The sequence below is a fragment of the Physeter macrocephalus genome, chromosome 2 (genome assembly GCF_002837175.3).
Source record: "Physeter macrocephalus isolate SW-GA chromosome 2, ASM283717v5, whole genome shotgun sequence".
NCBI classification, from domain to species: domain Eukaryota; kingdom Metazoa; phylum Chordata; class Mammalia; order Artiodactyla; family Physeteridae; genus Physeter; species Physeter macrocephalus.
The window spans coordinates 126,867,391-126,890,610 of record NC_041215.1 but is presented as its reverse complement, the minus strand read 5'-3'; positions in this window follow the sequence as shown (position 1 = coordinate 126,890,610).

Here is a 23,220-nt window from a genome sequence, read left to right as displayed (position 1 = left end):
TTTCTAATTCATGTAAGTTTTTAAATTGTGCTATGATGAATGCAACCAGAAAAATAACCAATTCCTTCTAACAGAACCTTCATTAAAACCATGTACAAAAAGCATGCTCTTTCTCCTCTTTTTCATTCCGTTAAGAAGTACTATTTAGATAATAACAGCCATATAATAGAATTGCCGATTTTGTATGAAGTCTCTTATTTTGTTATTAAGTAATCCGCTTAGATGATTGGATTCTTACTAACCTCTGCCACTCAGAAGTCCAACTATATAAGCCAGGTACAACCTCTCAGACTCAGTTTCCTCAACTGGAAAATGGGAATAATAATAATTGAGTTAACAGCAGCCTTGTAGACTTGCTAAGGGAATTGAATGAGAAGTTTTATGTGAAACTGGTTTGTAAAGTCTATGGAACTATAAAATGTGCAACATTGTAACATAGATAAACGTATAAATTATATCATTTATATAATATAAATTACCACATATTGTAATTATTTAACAACAGTCACTAATATCATATGACTTTATACATTTAAAGAGTGACCAGGATTCATCAACACTCTTTCAATTTCAAAGTTAATCATCCATATGCATCTAAAAGGGCGCTGTTGTGTAATTTTTCTACAGGTTTGCTCTTTAGTACTATTTCTGGATCATTTGTGATCAACATGGATTTTAATACTGAATTAACTAGTACAGTTGCTTAGAATTTTAACTTTTTATTTTGTATTTTCTAAATGACTTTTGCCAGAGTAGCCTTGTTAAATTGGGCTATATAAACATGTAATGATTTATGCAACTCACGTGAGGTCCATGGTTTACAGACCGCCAATTTTCCACCTATGTAATTATAGCCGTAACAGGTTTTCAGTTATTTGAACTCAAGAGTTCACTGTCTTAGAATCATACTTTTTATTCTTCCTTGCAAGTGATACATTCATTAGATTTTTAAAGGTAAAATTACTTTATATATAAGTTATATATACAGACATTTAAACTGTGTATGTATGAAATGTATTCACAATTCCTAAAAAATTGGTAATTCTGAGTTGAATACATGTTTCAGAAACAGTAAACGAAACTTTCACTTAAAAAGATGTTCTTCATACTTTAAAATAACTTTAATTTCCTTGGATGTGAGTACTATGTAATTAAGTAATCCCTGTTATACAGAAAAAAAAGTGTTAGATGTAAATACATAATTCTGCCACCACAGCTAACAGAAATGTTATCATGAAGTGTTTTCTACATTTTGAGGAAGGTAATAAATATCCCAAGGTCTCCAGGTTTGTCCTTTTAAAATTTTTTTGAAAGAAGCATTAAACATGTTGACTATTCAGTTCTAGCAGGGAAATAGGAAAACACAGAAGACATAGTATCAAATACTTTTTGAGGGCTAACATTCTGTTTGTCAACTTTGGCTATCAGAAGTGGCATTATTAACTAAGACTCGCTATCATAAAGCAACTCTGGTAGCTCTCACAATTCTTAATTCTCTAAGTTGAAATATACGCGCTTTGCAATGTTTCAATTCCCAAGCTGACCTCTGGGTTTTTTTTAATGGATAATTTCCACGGATTCATTCAACTTTTTGTATGGGGCCTAGCTAGTTTTTGGTGGACTGACTTGGTAATCACTTTGATCTCTTGCCTACTTCTAAATCATCAACGCAATTCACATACTTGTGTCTAGGTAAACTCAGCACCCACTGAATTTAGAGTTATGTTTTCACTATTAATTCTGGCAAAAAATTTTTATAGCAACGTGGAATGTTGGCAAAACTAGGCTTTTCAGGGTAGATCAAAGAAATTTGTGTCTGAGGAAGGAAAGGTTGACATGATGTACTGTTACATTTCAGAGCCAAATATATATGTTAGACCCATTTTCACCAAGCCCAAGCCACCCTCAGAATGTGCCTGATTTGGATCAAACTGTCTTTTTTTTTTCACTTCCAGAGCTTGGCCTTACTTATCTCTCTCAAATTTTTCTCAGAACAAACGAGCTAAGAAATTCCTGAACAAAAGTTGTGAAGCTCCATAATTACTAATTAAACAAATTAAATTTAGCAGTGTCTCTGAAAACTACTTGTCAAAAGGGAAAAAAAATACACTAAAAGTATACTTGTGAGTCTATGTGTTTTTCCAACATCTCCTGAATGAATTCTCTTGACTGTATATGATGGATCATTTGGAGGCACACATAAAAGAAATTTGATGTAAGTTAGTTATAGGCAGAGACAATATTTATGCTCAAATTTGAGATAATTTTCTCTATAGTTTTGTTGCTTTCCACTAGTAAAAGATTACATTTAATTCATTCAATTCAGATGATTTCAGACATTTTCCCTGCAAGTAATATTAATTGTATTTGAATTGCAAATGACCACATAATATCATTTTAAATTTCAATCCTTGGAACCAAAAGATTCTACTAAAATCCAAACAGATGTTCAACATGAAGAATGTTTACAGACTTAATGAATGAAATGTTTTTGGTCACTAATTTTGACATTAACAAAATATTTTTAAGAAAAGAAACCTGGGCTTCCCTGGTGGCTCAGTGGTTGAGAATCTGCCTGCCAATGCAGGGGACATGGGTTCGAGCCCTGGTCCGGGAAGATACCACATGCCGTGGAGCAACTGGGCCTGTGAGCCGCAACTACTGAGCCTGTGCATCTGGAACCTGTGCTCTGCAACAAGAGAGGCCGCGATAGTGAGAGGCCTGTGCACCGCGATGAAGAGTGGCCCCCGCTTGCCACAACTAGAGAAAGCCCTCGCACAGAAACGAAGACCCAACACAGCAAAAATAAAAAATATACATTAAAAAAAAAAAAGAAAAGAAACCCATTTTTGTGTGTGGCCTCATTTACACAGCAATTGTGTGTGCAATCAATTATTAAAGCTCCTTGGTTTCTATATTACAGAGTTTGCAAGAAACAGAATAGTGTTTGTAAAGTAAATGTCTTGACTTCTACTTTGAAGTGAAAGGGACAAGTTTTACTATCCAGTCTTAAAAAAATTTTTAGTTGTTTAGGGAAAAAAAAACTATGGTTTTCAGATATTGGACTACAGACAGTGAAATTTGTGATATTGGAGAAGAGGGTAATAAGCAACCTTAGTCCTACAGTTGCCCCAACTTACTGCCTTAGGAGTTTCCAAGCCACAGTACAGAGAGAATGCAGGCAAAACCATGCAGTTACCTTGCACCAAGGAGACAGAATTGGAAGATTTGGTAGAAGAAGGAAAGAATAATGGTGGGGAGAAAGTTGCAGAGAAAGAGAATGAGCTCCAGAGATCTATCAAGGGTTCCCTCCTCTTAAGTCTTCAGCCAAATACTAATCAGTGCATGAATCTGAGAAAACTGCCAAGCCAGGAAAAAAACTACTTGTAAAGTGCAGACAGAAAAATCCTTAAGAGTTGATATTCTCAACAGTCAGGACAGTAAAACCATATAAAACACGGATGACTGAGTAAAGTGTTAGAAAAAGGCATTGCCTAGGTAGTGGAGAAAAATTATCCCTGGACTAAAGGCTTTTTGTTCCCACCTAGCAAAGTTCAAAAGCAAGTTTCATAAAAGATCAAACTATTTCCACATGACTTGAGAGTTCCAGAAATAAAAGTTCAAGAGTACTTAAAAAAAATACAAGAATATTCAAAGAAATAATCAGAAAATTTTCCAGAAATGAAAAAAGAAGCTCGGGCTTCCCTGGTGGCACAGTGGTTGAGAGTCCGCCTGCCGATGCAGGGGACATGGGTTCGTGCCCCGGTCCGGGAAGATCCCACATGCCCCGGAGTGGCTAGGCCTATGAGCCATTGCCGCTGAGCCTGCGGGTCCGGAGCCTGTGCTCCACAATGGGAGAGGCCACAACAGTGAGAGGCCCACGTACTGCAAAAAAAAAAAAAAAAAAAATTGTGTTGTGAAGCCATAACATTTCCTAGAAGTAAATTTATAGCAATTAAAAAAAAAAACTCAGAAAATTTATCACATCTTTTAAAACTTAAAAAAACGATTAAACCTAAAGTAAGCAGAAAAAAGGAAATAATAAATATAAGAAAAGAAACCAATGAAACATAAAACAATAGCAATAGAGGAAACCAATGACATCAAAGCCTGGTTCTCAGAGAGAATCAGTAAAATTTATAAATCCTTAGTCAGATAAATAAGAAAAAACATAAGACAAATTGCCAATATCAGGGATGACAGAAAGACAATCACTGCAGAACTTACAGAGATGGGAAAGTATGATAAGGAAATAATATAAACAAATTTATGTCAATTTATTATATAATTTAGTTAAAATGGAAAAATTCTTTGAAAGACAAAAACTACTAGAACACCCCACCCCAAGAAGATAGAGATAGACATATTGAGATAGAGAAAGAAATGATAGATAAATATAGATAACATGAACAGCCTATATCTATTAAAGAAACTGAATTTGTTGTTACAAATTATCTTAGAAAGGAAACTTCAGACCCAGAGGACATTACTGGTGAATTCTTTATAACATTTGAGAAGAAATAATGCCAATTCTACACAAATTTTTCCAAAAATTTAATGAGAAGGAAGTATTTCCAAACTTATTTTATGAGTCTGATATTACAACCAAACAAAAACATTAAAAGAAAAGCACAGACCATTATTTAACAAGAAAGTAGATAACAAAACTTTTAAAATGTAATAGGAAATAGTGCTAAAACCATTGTATACATATATGCAAAACAAACAAAACTCCAAAACAAAAAAATCTTCAATTCATACCTTGCACCATGTAAAAAAGTAACTCCAATTGGATTATAAACCTAAATATAAAGCTAAAAGTTATGAAATGTCTGCAAGAAAACACATGAGAAAATCTTTGTGACCTTAAATTGGCAAAGATTTCTTAGATTCAAGACCAAAAGCACAATCCATAAAAGAAAAATTTACAAGTTGAACTTTATTAAAGTAAGAACGTCTGTTCTTTGGACGACACTCTTAAGAAAATGAAAAGACATGCTACAGAGTGGGAGAAAACAGTGGCAAGTTGAACATCTCATAAAGGACTTATATCCAGAATATATAAAGATCTTTCAAAATTCAACAATGAGAAAACAGCCAATCAAATAATGAAATGAGCATAAGATTTAAACAGATCTTTTACCCAAGATAATACAGAGATGGCAAATAAGCATATGAAAAGATATGCAACATTATTAATAAATACAGGAAAACAAATTAAAACCACAATGGGATACCCCTCCACACCTATAATGATATTTAAAAACAAAACAAAGCAAAATAGAATGGTAATGCCAAATTCTAGTGAAGACGCAGAGTGAGTAAAATGTTGATACATTGTTGGTACAACTGTAAAATGTGGAAGATTCTTTAGTCAACAGTTTGGCAATTTCTTATATTCTTTAACATACACTTATCATATTGCACAGCAATCCTAGTTGCTTAAGTGAAATGAAAAATTACATTCGCATAAAAATATGTACTCAAATGTTTTCCACAGTTTCATTCATAATCAATGAAAACTGGAAGCAAACCAAATGCCCTTCAGTTGATGAATGGGTGAACAATGTGTGGTACATTCATACAATAGAATAAAACTCAGCAATAAAAAGACACAAACTGTGAATGCATACAGTGACATGGAAAAAATAACGTGTATCAGTTTGCTAGGGCTGTCTTAACAAAATATCACAAACGGGGTGGCTTAAACAACAATTTATTTTCTCACAGTACTAGAGGCTGGGAGTCCTGAGATAAAGATGTCAACAGGGTTGGTTCCATCTGAGGACTGTGAGGAAGAATCTGTTTCCTGCCTCTCTCCTAGCCTCTGTTGGTTTGCTGGCAACTTTTGGTGTTTCTTGACTTGTAGAAGCATCACTTCAATCTCTGTCTTCATCTTCACATGGTATTCTCCCTGCCTATGTCCAAATTTCCTCTTTATATAAAGACACCTGATATATATTTTGGACTAGGGGCTCATCCTACTCCAGTATAACCTCATCTTAACTTAATTAATTGTATCTGCTATGATCCTATTTTCAAACAAGGTCAAATTATAAGGTACTGAGGGGTTAGGACTTCAACATGTGAAATTGTAGGGATACAATTCGATCCATAACAAACCTCACATGCATTATGCTAAGAGAAAGAATCCAGACTAAAAAAGCTACATACCCTTTCATTCCATTTATGTGATTTCTGGAAAATTGAAACTGTAGGGACAGAAAACAATCGTTCCCAGAGGCTAAGGTAGAGAAGGGTACACAAGATCTGGAGGACACTTTTTGGAGTGACAGAACTGTTCTATACCTTGATTGTGTATGGTAGACTGCATTCACTTGTTGAAGCTTGTTAAACTATACACAAAAAGGTGAATTTTAATCTATGTTAATTATACTTCAATGAAAGAATGTGCAAAAAAGTAAATGGTTACTACTTATGAATATTTCCCACTTAAAACCTTGCATTTCCATGGGCAGAACTTACCTTTACTATATAGTGAGATTGGAAAAATAAGCACTTTCCTTTGTCATCAGCCACCAACTAAGCACAACATTGATTTAAATTTTCTGGAAAATAATTGGGTAAAAAGAATATATATATATATATATATATATATATATATATATATATATACATACTCTTTGAACCATTTACGGGTACTATTTCTAAGGAAATAAAGTTGTGCTTACAAAGATGCCCAAACATTCTAAATACCCTATCAAGAAGAAAGTAAAGAATTCAAGTAATGGGGTTATCTTGAAGCCTCTAAAATAGTGAGGTAGATTTATATTTATTGACACAAAAGATGTCCACAGTACAGCAGACTAATGTTATGATGTCTACCCAACCCACATGTCCCTTTTCTTGAAAACTACAGCATGCCCTATTCAACTCATACAAATAGAGCCAAAATTCTCTTTTCCAAGAGTTTGGAATTGAGTTTAAGAGATGCTAGTTTTATTTGGGATGGTTACAAGAACTGAACTTTTAAACTCCAGAACTGTGAGGAAGCCAAAGCTGTGAGGGAAATAAAAAAGCAGATGTGCAGAAAGAAGCAAACATGAGACTTAATGGCCCCACAGAAAAAGAGAAAAATATGGGGGGGGGGTCTCTGATGATCTTCCTGATTTCAGTATGTCTTGATACTCACCTGCTCTTTTACACTTGGGTTTTCGGGAATATCCATTTTTCAAAAATCCTTATCTCTTTAAGTTAATAATTTACTTGTAATTGAAAGGTTTCATGAAAAGTAAGAATTCACAACAAAAAAGTGTGTGTGTGTGTGTGAGAGAGAGAGAGAAAGAGAGAGAGAGAAAAGCAAGCTAGCTGCAGGATATACACAAAACTCTTACTAATGATTATCTGTGGAAAGTGGGACCAATAGATGACTTCATTTTTTAATATATGTTTTACATTTAGAGAAGAATGATTTTTTTCACAGACGGAGGAATGTGCCATACCGAACCAGTTCTAATCACTACAAGTGAAAATTGTTAATGGTTTGATATTTAATTACAGTGTTTAGAACTCTGAACTACCATCTTTTTTTCCACTTCTCGAATGGATTAGTTTGCAGTGAGAATGTATTTCTTTTATAATAAAAGAGCAATACACACAAAAATGGATTTGAGTGTTATGTATATCGTCTGTTTTCAGATACGAAATTCTATGGAATTTTCTCATTTCTTTGTAACATAAAACGTTTTCTCACTTCCTTACCATTTCCCCTTGATGTAACTTTTCTTTTAAATTAGTGCTAATCTTAACTTCATTGATCTTAACATAAGCAGAAGGAAAAAATACTTATTCTTATCTTTCTTTAAGTAAAACAATCTTTTAGTAAAAAAAAATGTCCTAGAGGTGCTCCAATTTCTTTGCTTTTATTGAAATTTATCATATTTAATATTGTTCATAAAATCATAGGTATTACAGATAATTAAATTCTTTAAAAGGTAATTAGCTGAATCTCTCACTTTTCAAATGATACGATGAAGACCTAGAGATGTTAGGTTACCAAAGACCACTTTCAAGCTGGTCTGTTTTTGAGAAGAAAGTAGTTTTGTATACTGTGATTTATCTTACGATCTCAGATACTTCTGCTCTCAATGACAGTATTTCAACAGCTGTGATTGATTCTTAGGCATTTTTACATTCTAATATATCTAAAAGCAATTGTACATTATCAAATGTACTTCCTCTCCCTCCTCTTTCTGTCCTCCTCTCCTGCTCCTCATTTCCTCCTCTTTCTTCCCTTCTTTTTCTTTCTCCTTTTTTTTAGAATGAAACTATTTATTCTTCTTTTAAGGGGACAATAGAGCCATAGCATTAACAAAGGATGAATAATTTCGTAAGTTTCACGTATTTGAACCAGATGTGGCTCATACTGATGATGGTCCTTTGTGATAAGCTTGTTCCTTCTGCATAATCTTCAGTTCAAGCTAAAATTACTAATTACTGAAAAAATTACTGTAATGTATTGAATTGCTTTCATAATAATACAGCAAGGAAAATATTTGTGGAGTATACGGAGTACCACTTGTGTACCATGTAATAATGAACATTTAAAAATAGATTCAACATCGAAAGACCTAAATTTCAGAAAATAGCTCCACATATTATATATTACAAGGAAGCACTGGTCAGAATTATTTTACAAAGTCATGAACAATTCCAAATATTTGTCAAAACACATCAATTCAATAGAAAGTCTGGAATTGTGATAATGTTCCTAATTCATTTTTATTATCCCGAAGATCACTTCCTTCAACCATCCACTGAAGAAAGGCAAATCATAACAGAATGAAAAAAAAATATTTAGGCTGATATGGTAGCAAACAACTTAAATAATTGTTTTCTCTCCAATAGGATTTTAGGGCTTTCTTAATTTAGCTGAGACAACCCTGGGGTGGAAAAACACAAAACACTTTTTTGGTACACATTTAACATTTTTCATTTTCTCCAAATAGAAATGAACATTTTGTTTTGGTCATCATCTTTTTTTGGGAGGGATCTTTAAATTTTTTATTTTATACTGGAGTAGAGTTGATTTACAATGTTGAGTTAGTTTTAGGTGTACAGCAAAGTGATTCAGTTATACATATACATATTTCTATTCTTTTTCAGATTCTTTTCCCATATAGGTTATTAGAGTACTGAGTAGAGTTCCCTGTGCTATACAGTAGGTCCTTGTTGATTATCTATTTTACTTTATTTTATTTTATTTTTTATTGGGATATAGTTGCCTTACAATACCGTATCAGTTTCTCCTGTACAACGAATTGAATCAGCAGATTCACTTTGTATATGTATACATATATCCCCTCCCTCTTGGCCCTCCCTCCCACCCCCCAAGCCCACCCATCTAGGTCACCACAGAGCACGAGCTGAGCTCCCTGCGCTATACAGCAGGTTCCCACTAGCTATCTGTTTTACACATGGTAGTGTGTATGTGTCAGTCCCAATCTTCCAATTCATCCCACACCTCCTTACCCCCCACCGTGTCCACATGTCCGTTCTCTAAGTCTGTGTCTCTATTCCTGCCCTGCAAATAGGTTCATCTGTACTATTTTTCTAGATTCCACATAAAGAGAAAAACAATATCGCATATTAATGCATATATGTAGTCATCATCTTTTAACACTACAAACTGTCCACCAATGTATCTTTCCCCTCTTCTTTTCAGACAAAACCTGGTGATAAATGGACTTTAGCCCATATCTCACTAGGAACCATATTTTACATATGTATACTTATTCCATAGTTACTTGTTATAGTTTTTAAAAGTTATTTGAGTAATAAATCCTGGTCATTATGTTCATTTGCAAGTAACCACCAGTTAATTTTGGAGGAAAAATTCTACTTCCACAACTTCACTCTGTTAAAATCTATAAACATAGTCTTTCATTTAAGGGTAATTGTAGAATTCTGCTCTCAGAATTACACACTTAAATGGTTTAAATAAATACCCGCACAAATTCTTTTTAAAATAAGGTTTCACATACCAAGGTGTTTGAAGATTTTGTCTTCCTCCTTTTTGAACTGGTAACAAATGAAATAAATGAAAAATGGTCTTGATAGAGAGTTAGCATGTGGTTCTTGATCCTATGTGGGTTCACAAATTCCAGAAATTAATAACTCACATTTACCAAGTATGCACGATGAGCCAGGTACTGAACCAAGTGCTTTAAATGGATTATTTTATTTAAACCTCTCAACAAGTCTAATAAGATGTTCTTACAGGCTCCTGTAGAAATTGAGGCCTGAAGAACATGCTTAAAGTCAAACAGTTAGGAAGAGGTGGAGCTCTGATTCAAATGCTCAGAGACCAGACTGTAAATGTGGACACAACATCCAGTCAAGGTCACTGAGGCTCAGTACTTCAACTTTGCAGGTGGGAAACCAGTATTTCTGGATCACTGCAATGGCCTGCAGACATGTTTCATTGTGACCACTGGCCACATTTCTCCACTGGGAGAGACTCCAGCCAAGACTGAGGACGTCCATTGAGATCAAATTCCAACAGCTTGTTTACTCCTCTAGCTGTGGTTTCAGGGTTGTCTTTTGGGGAAATTTTTATCTGTCCTGAAGCTCAAGATGTTCTATGCTGGGAACTAAGTGACTATATTAAAAGAAAAAGAGTTCTTTCTTTTTAGTCTATTTATTTAGCCCCATAAGCAATGTTAAAGGTTACTTTGCTTGCACTGATTGTTTATGGCAGCCACAGAAATTCACACAGACTGACAGAGGTTTGCTCTGGAGTTAGATGACCTCAGAGTATGTACAAATACGATTTCTTAAAATAACTAAATAGCTGATATTAATCTCTCTATGGAGGTTTACTCACAACCAAAAGGATACTCCTTAGTTCTGATCATATTAATTTGGAATAAGTTTAGGGCTGATAAATATATTTGGTGGCTAGTATATTTTTACTCTTACTATGCCACTAGATGTTATTTAATCCTAACTCATAAGTTAGTGTTACTTATAGTTTTTAAAAACAAAGTAACTTAAATGTCTAGCAATACAGGATTGATTAAAACACTTTTATTCATAAGATGGAGTGCAACACTCACTAAAATATATTTAGGTGAAGAATCATGTTAAAAATGTGGTTAAATGGAAAAATATTAATAACCAACACAAATCAGGATACAGGATATAAGTTCATTTTTTGCAAAACAATCAACAAAAGAAGTATTTGCCTCTTACGAGATATTTTAATCTTTTTCTTTTTGCTTATTTCTACTTTTAACACTAAATATGTATTGTTTGCATAAGGAAAAATTACAAATTAAATATTACTTTAGGACAATGTACAAGGAAGTAATTTATTCATGAAAAAACACAATTTAGGTATTGTGGGTGAAAGACAAGTATAAAACACACCTCATTGAAAATGCTTTCTTAAGATTTTATTTATGCAAATACGAGGGACCATATGCTGAACCTTGCAGTTTGGCATGCGAATAGCTCATCTTCTAACGACCCAGGGGATCTTGCTCAGGTTTGAGAGATTATTTAAAGTTATTTCAAACAACCCATACCATTTAGTCTATAGAACCAAGTAGAGTAAAAAAAAAAAATCTATCTCAAATAAGAATAGGTCAGTTCATTATAAACAAAAAAAACCTGTGGGTTTAATTCTTGTTAGGGCCAGTTATGCCTATACACATTCGTTTACCTTGAGAATGAAATTTATATTGGCCTGGAGTAGAAATCTTATTTCTTCTAAGGTCCATCTGGCCATTTGCAATTTTACTCACTGGCAAGTTTCCAAAGAAGATGCAACATACTCCAAAACAAATCTTCCCTTATATTCAGTATTTCATATAAACTTTGAAATACATTGTCAATGCACATGAAATACTTAAACTTCTTAAAAAGCTCTCTATTGCTCTTTGAGTAAAATCTAGATTTTAAAAATGATTTATAAGGTCCTCCGTGGTCTGGCCTTTGCTAGCCCACTTGTCCCATCTGTATTGGTTCTCTAGCTCCTCAATATGTTCAGATTAAACTGGATTTGTTTCAGTTCTTTTGTAAATGCTGTTCCCTGTGCCTGGAACTGCCCCTTCTCCTATCAAACTCCTACTCACATTTGAAGTCCAGGCTGAGACCTCCCAGTTCCTTCAGGAATCACATCAAAGCACTTTTCACAGTGATGACAGCACAGTCACCTGTCTACCTGGATAGCAGATAGAAACTGAGTCTTTCATTCTCCACTGCATCGCCGGGTCCTAAGATACAGAAGGTCTACATCGAATATGTAAAGACAGATATCATGCAAATTCCTTTTGAACATTATATTTTCAGAAAATGAATTTTATTCTTCCTCATTATGGTATGTAGGAAAAACCAAGAGATTTGGAGCCAAGAGGTTCTGGCCCTTGGGTCCCCTATTTACTGTGGATGTGATTCTGTAATGAGTTACTCAAACTCCCCGACCTGCAGTTTCTTCAATTGTAAATGGGGCCAATAAAAATACCCTCCTTAGTTTAACTTCAGGAATAAATTAGGCCATGTATATGAAAGCATTTTTTGAAGTGATGAAGTGCCTCGTAAGTGTCAGTTATTTTATTGTCCGCATTTCAGTTGAAGCCTCATGAGTAACACTTGGTGGTGGTTGGTAGTCACTTCTGAAGCTCTGTCAGCATCTATCAACAGCAACAACAAATGGACATACAAACTAAGTGAAAGCAGTATGCTTGCTATGCAAATACATTGTCCTAAGCCCTGAGCTGCTAATTCTAAATACGTTTATGCTCCTCCTATGAAGAAATTCCAGAGGCGTTGCGATCTTAACTTGCAAGGCTCTTATAGCTACAAGCATATAGCAATCAAAACCCATCCCAAATGGATTTTCTTAAAATAAAATTGGCCAGACATATTAGGGAGATTTTTTTTCGCCATATTCTATTATTGGATATCATTGACGAGAAGTTTTGAATGATCCTTTCAATCCCATAATTTGACAAAGAATTAGCACCAAAATCAGTAGAAAGAAAACCCTTCTTTTTAACAGATTTTAAAAAGGATTATCAATGGAAAACCTTCCATTTAGGATATGGTGACATTTGACTAATTAAAACCTGAGGTACTCCAAAGGTGCAGATTTAACGCGGTCTGTTCTTTTAACTGTCAAGCACTCTCTTTAAATAAGGTGTGTTTGGCTCATTGATTTGCATGAATTCTTCTGGTTTCTGTCATCTGAAAGTCATGTCTTACAATTTTAAATGTTTATGGGCTTTGACAGTTCCCATCTGCTGTGGGGATGTCTAAGTGCCCCAAGCCTAGTTGGCAAAACTCAGTTAAATCTTTGTTTTTACTTGATAGAATTTAAATTATTTATAGTGGTTATGTCTCACTGATGATTAGAGAGTTTTTTTTATGACAAAAGGATTTACTGTCACTATTTTCTGGATTATGAATAGATGCAAAGTAAAAGACACACACTCCTTATTAACATGAACTTCCTAATATTGTGACCATATTAGTTGGACTGTAGTCCCTTCATTAGTTATTTATTTATTCACCTTCATTTTCCACTTCAATTTGGAGAGGATTTGTAGTGTTGTCATTTCATTAAGAAAAGTGCAAGGGCAATTGTGTCAGAAATGTCAAGTATTCAGAAATCGGCGAACTTGAAACACTCATAACTCCACAGAGCAAAAATTTAATTATAGCAGGATGGCTTTCTACAAGAAAAGAACTAGGGCAGAAGTTAGCCCCGAATGCCACATGCCAACTCTTTATGCCCAATTCACGGACATTCATGCTCTCTATATCACTTAATAAATATTTATTGGAAACCTACAGTGTGCCAGCCATTGTCCTTAGTACTGGGAAAAAAATACAGAAAACAGAGAAGGTAACTGTCCTCATGGGGCTTACATACTAATGAGACAAGTCAGACAATAAATTAAAAATTTTGTTTTGTAAAGAGTTCTGGTAAAGGAAATATAGAGAACTGTGGTTGAAAACACTCTCCTGTACAAATCTCCAGTTGCTCTGTCCCAAGTTTGCTGTAATATACCCTTTCAAATTAGAAAGGGTGAGGTTGTGATATTATATAAACAATAGACATTGTGCCTCTAATGATGTGGGTTTAGGTCTAACTTTTCCCCGGCTGTAAAATGATCACTCTTCTCAAAGGCAATAATAGCTACCTGGATGTAGGCAATATTTCAATTCCAATTACTGATTTTGTAATAACAAAATTATGTTACATAGTATTTATTAAACTTTTATCCTAAGCATGAGTTATGTTATTCATAACTTCACAGACTGTAAGGTTTTATTATTATTATTAAACTTTTAAGTTCACACTCTTTAAGTAAATTTCATTTATATAATAGTGTTATCAACTATAGTCACCATGTTGTATGTTAGATCCTCAGATCTTATCATTTTATACCTAAAATTCTATATGCTTTTACCAACCTCTCCCTATTCCTCCAACCCACCCCCAGCTCTTGGCATCTACTTTTCTATTCTTTATTTCTACTAGTTTGACCCTTGTTTTAGATTTTGCATGTAAGTTAGAGCATGCGGTATTTTATCTTTTTCTGTTTGGTTTATTTCACTTAGTATAATGCCCTCAAAGTCCATCCATGTTGTCACAAAGAGCAGGATTTCCTTTTTTTCCCATGGCTGAATAATATTCCATTGTATAGATATACCACATCTTCTTTATCCATTTATCCATTGATGGACACTTAAGTTTTTTCTATATCTTGGCTATTGTGAAAAATGCTGCAATAAAAATGGGAGTGCATATATCTCTTCAAAATCCTCTTCTTATTCCCTTTGGATATATAACAAGATGGGATTGCTGGGTCATATGGTAGTTCTAATATTAATTATTTAAGGAATCTCCATACTGTTTTCCATAGTGACTACATGAATTTACATTCCCACCAACAGTGCACAATTGTTCTAATTTCTCCACATCCTTGCCACCACTTGCTACTTATCTTTTCCATAATAACCATTCTAACAGGTATGAGGTGATATCTTAATGTGGTTTTGATATGCATTTCTTTTATGACTGGAGAAGTTGAGCATTTTTTTATGTACATGTTGGCCATTTGCATGTCTTCTTTGGGAAAAATGTCTGCTTAGTTTGTCCATTTTCTAATCAGATTGGCTTTTTTTTTTTTGCTATTGAGTTGTGTGAGTTCTTTATATATTTTTGATATTAACCCTTTAACAGACATACAATTTGTAAATATTTTCTCCCATTCCATAACTTGCCTTTAATTTTGTTGATGGGTTCCATTGCTGTGCAGAAGCTTTTGGGATTGATGTAGTCTCACTCGTTGATTTTGCTTTTGTTGGCTTTGCTTTTGATGTCAAATGCAAAAATCATTACAAGGACCAATGTTAAAGAACTTATCCTTTATGTTTTTATTTTCTAGGAATTTTATGGTCTCAAGTCTTAAATATTTCTTTAATCCAGTTTGAGTTGATTTTTATGCATGGTATAAGATAGGAGTCCAGTTTGATTCTTTTGCATGTGGCTATCCAGGTTTCTAAACACCATTTATGGAAGAGACTATCCTTTCTTTATTTTATATTCCTGGCTCCTTTGTGGTAAATTAATATACCATACTGGCCTGGGTTTATTTCTAAGCTGTCTATTCTATTCCCTTGATCCATGTGACTGTTCTTACATCAGTACCATAGTGTATTGATTACTATAGCTTTTAATATAGTTTGAAATCACAAAGTGTGTTGCTTTTTCTTTCTCAAGATTGCTTTGGCTATTTGGGTTTTGTAGTGGTTTTATTTTAGGATTGTTTTATTATTGTTTGTTATATTATTTTTAATCATTTTTTTGCAAGTATAACATCCAATTAATAGAGTGTAGAAATTTTAAATGTACAACTTAACCAATTTTTATGAAGTGAATACACAAAATATAACATTAACAGCTCTCAGAAAACACCCTTGTACCAATTCCACTCAGTACCTTCTCCCAACAGTAGCCACTTTTCTGACTTTTATTACATCTAATTGAGAAATTTCATGTGAATATGCGTTCTTTTATGTTAGGCTTCTTTTTTCTCAATGTTTTATCTTGAGATTCATCCAGTTGTTCCATGAGGCAGAAGTTTGTCCTTTTTCATTGAGGTACATTATTTTAATGTGCGAATATACCATGATGAGGTTTATCTTTTCTACTAGTGATGGGCATTTGATTATTTCCAGTTTTTTGTTTTCATAAATGAGAACTATAGACATTCTTGTTCGTGTATATTTGGGCACATAGGTGCTTGTTTCTGTGGGTGGATATTTAGGACTAGAGTTGCTCAATCATAGGGCATGCATATGTTCAGCTTTAGAAGATACTGATGAATAATTTTATATCAACTGAGATTTTATCAGGGACACCAAACCACTATGAGGGATTTATTTTAGTAGTTAGACTTTATTAATTGGTTGAAGCTGGTGGAGCAGTCTATTGAGAATGTTGCCATTATGTCTAGTGTTGAGCCCCAAATCACTCTAAGCCAGCCAGACCAACAGCTGGAGAGAAAAGTTAAATTTAGAAGAGAACAATAACTAACTAGAACTCCCAAGGAAGAACCAGAACCTTGAGGAAAAACTGGAACCCTTGAGGAAAATTCTTGACTTATTAGGAAATGCCAAAACCTGCTTTCTCACCTACCATCTCAAATCTTGATGCTGTGGGTCATCTGAAGGAAGAGCTGGCATTATTTGCTTTGGAGCTGCACACGTTCTTTGTCCAGGCCTTGGAAAAGCTTAAAGAAGAGATAAACTAGACTTTTCAAGCTGTGAGTGACAACTGCAGTAACTATCACCATGCCTGACTTCCTGCAATGACCATCAAAACAGGAGAAATATGGCTTCTGCTTTACTTCTGCCTTCCAAATACCACTTAGAATGTCTTTCTAGCCAGTGTTAACAAGGAATCATATGGGAAAGAACTTTTGTGAAATGTAGTTTCAGCTTAGTTGAGTAGACAAAGGACAAACCCACCTTATTCCAACTCTTCTCATATTGATATTCATACCCACCTTTTGCCAACTATCTATAACTTCTTAAAAAAAATAAGAAGCAAAATCATGTTTCTACCTAACATGACACAGCTGTCCTTATGCAACTCAAAATAGGCTGTCCTTCTCTTCAAAAGAGAATCATACTCCTGTGTGATTTTGAAAACCTGAACTAAAATACTGAGATATAAGTTCAATGTCTATGACTATATCTTATGTTAGGTGATAGAGAAATGGTAGAGAAAAAAAGGAAAAAGTTGGTCAATATTTATGCAAATAGAATCACATCAAAATAAAGAAGGAATATTGATAAATATTATAGTCTTCATTTCCACAACTAGCCATATAGTTATCACTGATATCTTTCAACTCCATATTTATTTTTTCCCTCAGCAAACACTCACCTGGTCATAGTTCCTTGCCTGCTGTGGTGACTCAAACTTTTATTCCCAAAGGATCTGGACTATTCACAGTCTTGCCTGCATTGGGTTATACATTGACTTTATTTATTTATTTTTATTTATCCATTGACTTTATTTTTTATTTTTTTAACATCTTTATTGGAGTATAATTGCTATACAATGTTGTGTTAGTTTCTGCAGTATAACAAAGTGAATCAGTTATACGTATACATATATCCTCATATCTCCTCCCTCTTGCATCTCCCTCCCACCCTTCCTCATTGACTTTAATGATAGGATGTAGAAGGATTAAGAGGTACCCAAAGAATATTCTGGATTCCAGACATACTTCCTTACCCCCATCATGCAGTAATAGTACAATTTGCCCTTGATATTCAAGATCCATATACCTTGATAGTATAGTAACTGTTGAATCACTGTCATGGAAGGTTAAAGTAGACAGTTATCAAATTGACTTTCAATTTAGTGGAACCATGACTGTGTCCCCTAGTGTAAATATTCATCTTTGGGGAACTCTAGAACTTGTGTTATACATTAGCTAAATATTATAGACACTAGTCACGTGGTTATTTGCATTAAATTTAAGTGATTTAAAATTAAGTAAAATTTAAAATTTATTAGATTGCAGTTGCAGTAGCCATATTTCAAGAGTTCAAAAAACATTTGTGGCTAGTGGCTACCACAATGGACTACACAGATATAGACCATCACTAACTAGTCTATGGACCATCACAATCCAAAATTTTGTTGGCAGAAGCAAAAATTTTGCTAGCAGATTATCAGAGCTAGTATTGAGAAGAGTCCTTCCCATTTCCACCCATTGACTCCTGGACCAATGAGTTTTGGCTAGGAGAAACAGCACTATATATAGGTTGCTGATTTAGAGCATATACTGCATCCTGGAGGACATTATTTCAGCCCCATAAGATGTGGTGTTCTTAGACAACTGAAGCCATAATTGAGTCTTCAAAAAGCCATTTCATCATTCTATCCGTACAGCTGGTTCAGGATTATGGGGAAGATGGTAAGACCAGTGAATTGCATAAGTATCAGACTGTGTCCCTTGATCAGAAGCAAAGCTGTGTGGAATATCATGATGGTGAATAAGGTTTTCTATAAATCCTTCAACGACGGTTTTGGCAGAAGCATTATGGGCAAAAAGTCTGGTTGGTATTCATAGAAGGAGTCTATTCTAGTGAGAACAGAGTGCTGTTCCTTCCATTATAGAATGGTCCAGTGTAATCGACCTGCACCAGGTGGCTGAACAGTGCAACACTGGGAGGCTCAGCATTGGCTGAGTGGTGGATTGGGCATTCAACAGTGGCTTTAGCCAGATTGGCCTTGATGGGTGGTAGTGTATATTTTGGAGCCCATGTGTAAACTCTATCCCTTAAGTCATAGCCACTTGGTTCATGGACCCATTGGACAGGACAGCAGTGTCTGGCGATGGTCTGCCTGGCTGACCTCCAGAGAATGGGTCATCCTGTCTAGATGACAATTAAAATCTTGTTTGAGGTCACTCTTTGTTAAGTGTTCACATGAAGAATAAATATCTTCACAATCTGTGCCCATTAATGGAACCAATTTTCCAATTATGCTCCTTTCAAGTCCTTAACTATTTATTTAATCATTAGCCACTGTCCATTAAGTAGTAAAGATGCATACCTCTGGTCATCTGTTCCTCCTTTCAGGCAAAGCAAACAACCAGGTGCACAGTTGAAGTTTTTGTTTACTGGATGGTTTCCCTTCGTTGTTGTTCTCTAGGGCCACTCCACAGCTGGTCTGTACAGATGCCTCCTTCTCTAAAAGGGGCCATTTTTCCAAGTTAACTGGTTGTAGGAAAATCTCCATATGGCCATGAAGGAGGATTGAGAAGGGAGAGTCAATGAAATATGAATATGACCTGTGGGCACATGTGCCACTTGCCCATGCAACTTATATTTGCTTTTTGGATACAACTGAGCTCAGTCTTGCACATACTACTTCCCTTTGACAATGAAGTGCCGTGGTGCTGCTCCACTTTATGGTTTGATGGTCAGATCACACCTACTTCATGAGAAGCTAAGGTCTTTTGATAACTGGGTAGTCAGTGATCAAGCATTCATTCTTTGCTTGGCCCCATGAATAAGCCTGAACTTGTTTCTCAAAATGACAATGATATTTGTAGAGGAATACATAGTTTTGATCCAAAATCCTAAATATTTGCATTGCGATCTACTTATAAGATCTCTGTAAAACATCCTTATCTGCCATAGACTTGTCAAGCATTATCAGAACATGCAGGATCACATGTTCCAAGTGGTAGGGCAGCTGAAGAATTATTTTTTTTTCTGGGTCCTGCTCAAATCTGGCAGATTATCAGACTACTCAATAAATAGGTCAGAGTGGCACACCCAAATGAGATTTAGACTTCTGTAAAATCTAAAGTGGCACACCAGGCATTTTGGTTCTTTTTTAATAGTAAAAGGAAGCAGATGCAGCAATTAGTCTTTTACTTTGGATAGAATATCTTAACATGCCTCAGACCTACTGTACCCCTAGAAATTCCCCTAGGTGACAAGTTCCTGAATTTTTGTGGGATTTCTCTCTCTTCCTCTCTCATGCATGTATCCTACCAAGAAGTCTAGCTTAGTTCCCGCTTCCTGCGGATCTGGTCTAATCAGCATTATACCATAAATGTAGTGAATTATCAATATAATGATGCTTTGTGAAATGAAGATGGCTTAGAAGTTCTTGTAGACTAGATTATGGCAGGGGGCTGGAGATTTAATATGGTCCTGCATTACTGACCCTGCCAGAGGAAAGGAAATTATTTCTGATGATCTTTACTGATAGGTAGGGAGAGAGAAAGGGAGGAAGAGATAGATAGATAGATAGATAGATGAGAGAGAGAGAGAGAGAGAGAGAGAGAAACATTTAGAGAGAGAGAGAGAGAGAGAGAGAGAGAGAGAGAGAGAGAAACATTTGTCAGATGCCAGGGATGTGTTGATTTGTTCTGGTAATGACACTACATCTGGACCAACAGCTGCAATTGGATTTCACCACATTATTAAGTTTACAATAATGCACTGCCAGTTTCTAAGTCCCATCTATCTTTGGCGCAGGCCAAAGAGGCAAGTTGAAATGAGGATGTGGTAGGATCACCACACTGTATGTTTCAAAACCTTGTTGATAGACTTTATTTCCGAAATCCCTCCAAGAATATGTTGTTTGCTTTTGATTTATGATTTTGGTGGGTAGAGGCAGTTCTACAGGCTTTCCTCTGGACTTTTCTACCACAGTTGGTAAGGAGCTACTCACGTGCTTGGTTCATGGTCTAAGAAGCTGACGGAGGAGATCAGCTTCTTAGACAGTGAACAGCTTCTGCTGAATGTGGCAGCAGAAGGAGCTGAATCCTTGATTGCAGTCCCAGGTTAACTCAGTGAGCTGGCAGATAAGTGACAATATTCATGAACCACCCCAGTGTCTGTGCCCTGTGCTGCCTTCAGAGAATAAGAAATATGACTGTTAACTTTACTTTGCCTTCTAAATACCCTCTCATAATCATGAAGATATTTTTCTATCTTATCTCACAGAAAACTGATTGTTTATTATTCAAGTTTAGATCTGCGATCTCTCCAGAATGGATTTTATGTGGTTTAAATAGGCACTGAAATGAATAATTTTGCCATATTAATGGCCATTTGATTCAGCATCATTTGTTAAAAACAACAACAAAACAACAGAAAACATTCTTTCTCTGGCACTTTTGTGGTAAAACATGTGACTGTATAGGAAATGTGATAGAATATGACCATTGTGATTTTTTTTAACATCTTTATTGAAGTATAATTGCTTTACAATGGTGTGTTAGTTTCTGCTTTATAACAAGGTGAATCAGTTATGCATATGCATATGTTCCCATATCTCTTCCCTCTTGCGTCTCCCTCCCTCCCACCCTCCCTATCCCACCCCTCTAGGTGGTCACAAAGCACCGAGCTGATCTCCTTGTGCTATGCAGCTGCTTCCCACTAGCTATCCACCCTACGTTTGGTAGTGTATATATGTCCATGCCACTCTCTCACTTTGTCACAGCTTACACTTCCCCCTCCGCATATCCACAAGTCCATTATCTAGTAGGTCTGTGTCTTTATTCCCGTCTTACACCTAGGTTCTTCATGACTTTTTTTTTCTCAGATTCCATATATATGTGTTAGCATAGGTATTTGTTTTTCTCTTTCTGACTTACTTCACTCTGTATGACAGATTCTATGTCCATCCACCTCACTACAAATAACTCAATTTCTTTTCTTTTTATGGCTGAGTAATATTCCATTGTATATATGTGCCACATCTTCTTTATCCATTCATCTGTTGTTGGACACTTAGGTTGCTTCCAAGTCCTGGCTAATGTAAATAGAGCTGAAGTGAACATTTTAGTACATGACTCTTTTTGAATTATGGTTTTCTCAGGGTATATGCCCAGTAGTGAGATTGCTGGATTGTATGGTAATTGTATTTTTAGTCTTTTAAGGAACCTCCATACTGTTCTCCATAGTGGCTATGTCAACCTACATTCCCACCAACAGTGCAAGAGGGTTCCTTTTCTCCACACCCTCTCCAGCATCTATTGTTCCTAGATTTTTTTATGATGGCTATTCTGACCAGTGTGAGATGATATCTCATTGTAGTTTTGATTTGCATTTCTCTAATGATTAATGACGTTGAGCATCCTTTCATGTGTTTGTTGGCAAACTGTATATCTTCTTTGCAGAAATGTCTATTTAGGTCTTCTGCCCATTTTTGGATTGGGTTCTTTGTTTTTTTGTTATTGAGCTGCATGAGTTGCTTATAAATTTTGGATATTAGTCCTTTGTCAGTTGCTTCGTTTGCAAATATTTTCTCCCATTCTGATGGTTGTCTTTTCATCTTGTTTATGGTTTCCTTTGCTGTGCAAAAGCTTTTAAGTTTCATTAGGTCCCATTTGTTTTTTTTTGTTTTTATTTGCATTTCTCTAGGAGATGGGTCCAACAGGATCCTGCTGTGATTTATGCCATAGAGTGTTCTGCCTATGTTTTCCTCTAAGAGTTTGATAGTGTCTGGCCTTACATTTAGTTCTTTAATCCATTTTGAGTTTATTTTTGTGTGTGGTGTTAGGGAGTGTTCTAATTTCATACTTTTACATGTAGCTGTCCAGTTTTCCCAGCACCACTTATTGAAGAGGCTGTCTTTTCTCCACTGTATATCCTTCCCTCCTTTATCAAAGATAAGGTGACCATATGTGTGTGGGTTTATCTCTGGGCGTTCTGTCCTGTTCCATTGTTCTATATTTCTGTTTTTGTGCCAGTACCATACTGTCTTGATTACTGTAGCCTTGTAGTATAGTCTGAAGTCAGGGAGCCTGATTCCTCCAGCTCCATTTTTCGTTCTCAAGATTGCTTTGGCTATTCGGGGTCTTTTGTGTTTCCATACAAATTGTGAAATTTTTTGTTCCAGTTCTATAAAAAAACTGCCAGTGGTAGTTTGATAGGGATTGCATTGAATCTGTAGATTGCTTTGGGTAGTAGAGTCATTTTCACAATGTTGATTCTTCCAATCCAAGAACATGGTATATCTCTCCATCTATTTGTATCATCTTTAATTTCTTTCATCAGTGTCTTATAATTTTCTGCTTACAGGTCTTCTGTCTCCTTAAGTAGGTTTATTCCCAGATATTTTATTCTTTTTGTTGTAATGGTAAATGGGAGTGTTTCCTTAATTTCACTCTCAGATTTTTCATCATTAGTGTATAAGAATGC